Source organism: Chamaea fasciata, unplaced genomic scaffold (assembly GCF_029207755.1).
Source record: "Chamaea fasciata isolate MVZ Bird 193981 ecotype frontalis unplaced genomic scaffold, bChaFas1.0.hap1 SCAF_1, whole genome shotgun sequence".
NCBI classification, from domain to species: Eukaryota; Metazoa; Chordata; class Aves; order Passeriformes; family Sylviidae; genus Chamaea; species Chamaea fasciata.
In genome coordinates this window covers 27,158,155-27,166,184 of record NW_027094086.1, presented here as the reverse complement: position 1 = coordinate 27,166,184, position 8,030 = coordinate 27,158,155, and the positions used below count along the sequence as shown (strand labels likewise).

Below are 8,030 nucleotides of genomic sequence, written 5' to 3'. Positions count from 1 at the left end.
CAATGACATTTGAAAAGCTCTTTAATGTTTGTTTTTTTTTTTAAATTAATGTTTTTCTCATAGGGCAAATTAAACCACTACTTCTATCTCACAGGGTCTTTCTCATGGCATACAGATTTTATGAAGGACTTAATACAAAATAGGAGAGAAACTCTGAGATTACCCTTAACAAATCTGAAGGAGGACCTTCCTGAACTTAAATGTGACTCCTCTCTGCAACTAAATGTAAATAAGTAACTTCAACATCACTAAAATGTTTTTGCTTTTTCCCTTATGGTCAAATGAGGAGCGTCCCAAGTGTCAAACAATGGGGGTCTGATCTAGTTCACAGCAATAAAAATATCCCCTCCTTGCACACCAAAGAATTGTCTTTATGTATGCACTGGGGAAGATTATGAAACATGAATGAAAATGCCAACCAAGTCTGTATCAGTTTTACATCAGACACAAACAACACCAGCTCTGAGCTATTTGAGGACCTGGCTAGGATCAGTAACTAAAAATAGAGGGAACAGTTGAAGCCAGATTGTAGCAGGACAAGATTAATTCTGCTGAAGAAAATGGGGGGATTTTGAAAGCTTTATCAACATTCTGCCTTCCTACTCTATTCAAAGAATTTGCCCTTTTATCTTTCAGCGGGTCATACCTTGATTTTCTGCAGGACTTCTCAGTTTCAGGCTGCACAACAGCAAATCTCACCCTTCAGCTGACTGTTCCTCCAGTAAATATGATACAGAAATACAATCCATTTCCTGCTGAGTAGACAAAAAAAAAAAAAAAATCTGATGTCGACACCTCAGAATTATGGAAAACATTAATGCATCATGATTTTAAAAACTGAGAGATAATATAGCTCTCTCTATAATATGTAAATGTGCACATGGATTCATATATAAAAAGGAATAAACTTTCTGGGTTTTTTTATAAAACCACACTTCTTGAACTGCAAATAACACCAAAGGGCCATATCCCAGCACATCCTATACTCATTTAATGCAGAATTGAGATGATTTTAATACTTTGCTTTATTGTGAATACCAGAAAACCTTATATTATTACTTTAAAAAATTCATAATTTATTTTAGAAATAATTAAGTAGGAATTTAGAAAAAAAATGACTAAAAATTAATAAGTGTGTAAAACAAGAATACAAGTCTTATTTCCATATCAAGGCATATATCTTCAGTAGATCTAGAAATTCAGAAAATAAAAATCTAATCCGAATCTAATCTGTAATCAGTGCTTTCCTATACCACAAACTGTCTCACAAACTATTTCACAAACTGCAGTGGAGAAAGCAGTAGAAAACATTGCCACAAATTTGTAGATTTTTCTATAATTGCATTAAAATTATATGAATTTCTATATTTGCATTTAAAATATGTTGGGAGCAGAAGAATAACAGAGTCAACTGGTCTGGGACAGAGAAACTTAATTAATACAATTCAGCACAGTGCATGAATACTTTTTCTGTACTGATAAATAAGGCCTCCTTACTTGAACAAAACAAATGAGCTGACTTTCTGCCAAGAATTTTCTGAAGTGATTTGAAGGGGAAAGAATCTGCTCTCCACCCTAAATCATTCTGTGCCAGGGAAGATATGCAGCTGCTGTTGCTACAGTCTGGATACTGTTGGCTCGGAAAGAAGTGAGCAGGAATTGCAGCTTTCATGACTTTGTGGTCAGCAGAACTGGTCTTTAGACTATGGGAAGGACAGCATCAGTTTTGACTAATGGTTTTTTCAAAACAAATGTGTAGATATTTGCCAAATGAGGACAGGATGTAATAGACTTCAATTATATTCAATTCAAGGAAAAGCAAGCTAGGACTTTAAACTTTTAACTCCTCAAAATCTTTTTCTACAAATAATATAATTTACATTACTCCCTTGTTAGTACAATAATCTTCATGATGGTGTATATATAAATATAAATATATAGATCTATAAATCTATAAATATATATATCTAAAACAGAATCATAGAGTTTGCTGAGTTGGAAGGAGCCCAATATAAAGGGGATATAAAGGCCACATATCAGCTCTAACAAGATCTTACAGTGCAAGTTCAGATCACAGAATCACCACCAAGGGCATCATTAACTTTTTGATGGTAATGTCAACCTATAACACAGCAGAACAGGAAGCATCCATTTTTCATCTTCACCCATTCACCTCTCAATAAGAAGTCTTTAATGGCTAAGCCTTTCCAGAGAAATATGTTCAATATGATTATGGTGACTATGCCCCTTGGGCTGCATCTTTAATGAGAGATGGAGAGCAGGACCAGGAATGAGTTCCTGGTGGGCCTTGAGAGCTGTGAATCTTTCTTTCCCATCTTGATGTGCTTGCCATCTGCTCACAAACAGCTGGGCATCAGGGAATTGTGGACAGACCAGGCTGCAGTGTTCGAAGCACTCCCCATACCCAACTCCTCATTCCTGCAGGAACTACTGCGCTAGGTCCAGTAGTTTGTTAGGAACTGAAGATTCATAGGATGAATCATATCAGCACGTGGTCATAAGACTTTCTCTGGACTCACAGTCAGCTGACAACAGTAGAATCTCTTCTTCTGGTTCTGCCAATTCCAGCATGACTTTCAGGAAACACCAAAAAAAAAAAAAAAATCCAGAGACAGCTGGCCAGTGTTTGGATTTGCACCAGATTTATAAAGCTGTTACAATGAATATTACCATAATAGTTAAAACAAGAAATAAGACAAAATCCATTGATTTGCTGGACAGCTAGATTGATTTACTGAGGAATGTGGAGAAAAATTGTAATATAAATCATGGAAAAAAATAAGTGATAAATGGCAATAATATCTACCAGGCAGTTAAAACAGTTTACATGACACAAAACATCTTCTCAAACAAACAGAAAATCATTCAATATGTTGGAATGTCTCCCAAATGACAAAGAAAAAACAAAAAAAATGTGATTCAAGAAATAAAAAGAGAAAGCTCTCAAGAGGAAAATTTTTATGTTGATGACACACAGTGAGAAATATTTGACTATCTGGAATCCACATTCCACATTATTTTAAGCATTACTTAAGAAAAATATAGTCTCTGGAAGTTCATTACATGTTCTAACATGCTACTTATGACATGTAACAGCTAATCAGGCTGAAATGGAACAGGTAGAACTTTCAAGGTTCTTGATAAGATAATAGCTGCGTTTTGTTCCCAATCCAGAAAAAGTACACATTCTTATGTAATTAATATTATATTGAAAATGTATATACCCTTTTATGTTTGTGTCTCATTGCTTTCTGAAACTTCCTCCTTGCTATATAACCATATATATACCCAGACACACACACATACATGTGTGCATCAACTACAGAATTTTCTACTGAGTCACATACCTGCTGGAAACTGAGAGAGCAACCATTGGGTAAATTGATCTAGAACAATTTAAAAGTTGTTCCTTTGCAACACCTTTTTTTATCAGTGAAAATGTGAAAAACACCAAAAATATTTGAAAGATTTGTAATAAATGCATTGAAGCCAAATAAAGCAAACTCTTTGCATTTTCATCTAATCTGATTTAAACCACTTTCTCCATACCACACAGCACAAGAGGCAAATGAGAACACTCAAATAATTACAAGCTTACCAGACCTATGAATTTTGGGTCATAAAAATTCTTTATACCTACAACAATGCATCAACCAAGTTCAGTCGAATCCAGTAACAGTGTTGCTTACAACCCCTGACTATTAGCCAAAAACCCCAAACAATCTTGAGAATGGCAGAATTTGAGGACAAAAGCTGTCCCTTATCTGGACAAGCCAAGAAACAAAAAAAGGAGCTCACATATTCTCTGTCCTCAGTAGGGAAATTAAAAAATTCAAAAAGGTGAAATCATTCTTTTAAAAATTTTCCCCCTCAGCCAAACTTTTGACAGAAATGGCTTCATGATGTGTATCTATATCTATATCTATATCTATATCTATATCTATATCTATATCTATCTATATCTATATCTGTATTATTTTTTTTTGCTTTTACCAAAAGACAGGATGGGACCATTATAACTATAACAAAACCAAAACTAGAGTGATTTGTCTATCATATGTTACATGAAGAGGGAGTACTAACATTGTTGGAAATGTGCAGAAGCCAAAGAAACCAAAATAAAACAGATGAAGCTTATTTATAGCAAATATTAGGACTTTCATGGATGTACGAAAACCACAAACAAATTCCAAATTAGTCTAAACGACATGTTGTAAAACAATATATAAAATTTTTCTATGCCTCAGAAAAAAACCCCAAAAGACTTAACAAAAGCACTTAACTACATACAGCAAAAACTACTGTAGGTAATAGTCCTGTGGGAATAAATGACAGTGCTCCAACTGAATTCAGGGGGAGCAAAGTTAGAGCCTCCGGGGGAGTAAATGGCTGTGTTTGTGCTAGCTGAATTCACAAGGTTTATGTGAAAAACCTGAATCTGTCCTTCAAACTGCTCAGTGTGGCAGTGTGCTGCCCAGTGTCCTGCAGCAGCCGGGGTTCTGCGACAAATATTGTGCCAGGTAGGAACCAGCATGGTCACTGTGCCCAGCACAGGTCACAGTAGACTGAGCAGCTGACTGAAAAAGATAGATAACATTTTCTCAGAATCCTTGGATGAATTCACGTTGATGACTCCTCTTTGGCAGGAGATGATAGCTGAGAAGTTTTGCAAGCATTATCACCACTTGCCTCTCTGGTGCCCATGGTCTACAATAGAGATCTTCTGAGTGGGTGCACGTCAGTTCAGATCCAGAGGTTTGATCATCTGACTAATTAAACAGAGTTTTTAAATTTAATATATGAGATCCAGCTCATTTTGCTCAAATAAACATGCAGAACCAAATGGAGAAAGCCATTGAAAGCAGGTAAAGCCACTGCTTTCAAAGTGCTACTAAAAGGGACTGCCTAAAATAATGTCGTGAGTTCCATATCAAAGTCTTATTTCTGTCATTTCAAAGCAAAGAGTCTGTCATTTAAAGGTGTGAGCTTTAATATTTTTCTCTTAAAACCAGCAGTAACAGTTTACAACCTCGACCATGGCAGCAAGGCTGTCACTCTGAATGTCATCATAACACTGTAACTTTTTTCTTTTATGGTTTTTAGATCAGTCCTTGCTATTGAATCATGACAAATGATACAGTTTGTAATTTCATCTCTCAGGATTTTACCCTCACCAAAGCACAGGCCAAGTCTTGCATTAAAACAAACCCGTGCCAAAAGTATTAACTCACAAATCAAAATGCCAGCCTTTCCAATCAGTCTTACTCATTCTAATCCCATGTGCCCTACATGCTATTTTATCTAAGTATCTTGCAAATCAAGTGTTTCATTGCACAAGGCTTCGAGAAGTGTGGGCCAGGCCTTGAACAAACATTCCATCTAGATTTCCAGTCTTATTCTTGAAGTGAGCAGTGCCATATTTCTTGAAATTAACTTAAAAAAAAGTTACCAAACCAGATCATAGTCATTTATTTAAAAAACTCCATAGTTCACATACTGTGAACTCTGCAGCCCTGAATTCTCTTGTAGATTCGAGTCCTGGCAGGCAAAACAGGAGGGTGAACAGGAAATCAAGAAACTAGAAAGTTATTTCTTATCCCTATTGCTTAGGATGCAAGTTGCTGCATTTCATATCCACTGAACTATTTTATTGATGGCATATGCATTTAGGGGTAGGATATTTATATGTTTTCTAACTTCTTAAGGACTGCATACAGGATTAATCTCAGAAGCTCCTTTACGAGTCCCTAGGAATTTCAACTCTGAAAGAAAATCTCTGCTATGAGAAATTCCATATTGTTCCTAAATATCATCCAAAGAACGGAATCAGAGATTATTTGTTATTGCAGGGGACTTACACAGCACACATCTCCTGGCAATCAATATTTCTATGGCAGTGCAGGGAGTGAATTGCCATTTTATGAAGAATGAAAGACTACTTTTTTTAATGGCAGCTCAGAACCATGCAGCTGCCTTATTTTTCAGTGTGGAATACACAGATCTGGTTTAGTATCTCAAAGTATTTTTGAGAAAAACCCCTAATGCTGAAGAGTTTACTGCAATTAGTTGTAACTATGGCTGTACACTCTAGAAAGGGTGGAAACAGGAGTTTAAAGTAGTGATAGCAACCACAAAGGTACAGGATCAATATATGTACAATCTCAATCAGCATTACCTTAATCATGGTTAGATTAGCTTTATCTGGCTGCTGCTTTTGTTCAAATGTTGAGATTGATAATATGGGGAATGAACCATCTGAGCAGAATGATAGAGGACAAAGTTGATCCAGATCTCTGCCTTCTTTCAGGTTTAAGCTATTGCAAGATTTTTTTCTTCTTCTTAGCTTTGAGCTCTTAGGGAATAAAAGCTATAATCCAGCTCCTCATAGACAATGAACCTCTGAAAGGCAGCAGGCAAAACTTATTTACCAAACAATACTCACTTGTATGCAAATGAAGTGATTGCAATTGGAACGTAGACGCTTTCAAATATGTTCTACTCTTCTATTTCACTTACAAGATAGTTGAGATAAGAAAGTATGTAGGTATGTTTAAATTCATACCACAATGCCAATAGGTCATAATTAAGATATTGAGTCCCTTCACCCACTGTCAGAGCACACAAACTGAGAGCTAAAAACTGTCAGGTACACTTCACAGGGTGCCAATACATTAATAAGTACTGTCTGGACAGCTTAAGCAGATCAAAATGTATCCTGCACTCAACTGAGCAAAGAGATATATCACTGATCAACAGCAGAGCACAGCTTAGAGCACAGCTACTGTACTTCTCAGGAGCTTAAGTGGTCTATCCAATTCTGGAACAGAAGGCTGCTTCTAGGTGTAGATGCCAACAACTACATTAACTTATCAATTAAATCCCTCAGCAGGGAGATCTTGGGATTGGTCTATGTTGCCAGAAGCACTTATTTATCTATAGCCAACAGCAAAAGAGCTGAAATAGTCTTGGCAGTCTGATGAACAACCCAAGCTAAATGAAATGTCCTAACCAGCATAACTTAGAGGCATGAACTTGCAAGCCTGAGATACTGGAAACCAGATGAAAGTGAGTCCTGAAACCAACTTGGTTTAGGTCTCCAGACTTTTTGCAAATGTACACAGTGACCTTGTATGACAGGAAACAACTTAAAGTTGCACCAGTTCCTGCTTTTAAGTGAGTTTAAGCAACTTATTCACTAATTTGTTCAGACTGAGACAGGCAAAAGACAGGCAGAAATCCTGCAAGCCAATTGGAAAATTTTAAAGTGAAAATGACAGGTGAGTTTGGATATTTTGAAGAGTCAGAAGCAGAAATAAGGCTTGTTTGGAGCAATTTTAGATTCAGATGCTGCAAGCTTGACAGAGTTATGTTTTCAGTGCCAAAGTCCTAATTGGTTTAAGCCCTATAAACAAAAAAAAGTGGAAAAAATATTAACATATTAGTGCTGGTGGATCAAAGAACAGACAGATTTCCCAAGGCCACTTTGGAAAGAGACAAGAACTGAATGCACATTTCTCAAGTCTTGGCTCAGCATTTCCATCATAAGGTTCTTTTAGTCCAATCCCCACTGAGAGTAGGTCAAATTATCATCAAAGATAACTACCCTGAACAGACTGTTTTCTCTTTCGTTGTGCTCAACTACCTAAACAAGCTGAGCCTCTCCTTGTAGATCACATTTTCTAGATATCTGATAAAATCTGTTTGTTTGCTCTGGACCCTTTCCAATTAGTACACATCTTCTGAAGTGCACCAATTAAGATCAGTTTTGGGCACAGCACCAGGCACATTAATGAGAACGATGATTATTAAAAACTCTCTCAAAACATTTCAGTTTGTGCACTTACAATGTACACAAATAAGCAGAAGGAAAAATAAATAAAACCTTTTGGAATGTTAGTTCTCCCTAAAGAGCTCTATCACCTACTCAAGGATGCTGGTAAACAAGGTCAGATTATTACTCAGTATTTGAAGTTACAGAAAGAACAAATAACTGACATATTTTGGCAAAG

General features: G+C 36.4%; 1 long non-coding RNA gene across 1 annotated transcript in view; it reads right to left on the bottom strand.

The window, feature by feature from the left end:
* The window catches only part of LOC136301698 (uncharacterized), a 52,356-nt gene extending 51,592 nt beyond the window's left edge, over positions 1–764 (bottom strand). The window contains exon 1 of the long non-coding RNA XR_010723920.1: positions 647–764. This is a non-coding gene — a long non-coding RNA (uncharacterized lncRNA). The remainder of the gene's footprint in view (positions 1–646) is intronic.
* Between the last annotated feature and the right edge of the window lie 7,266 nt (positions 765–8,030).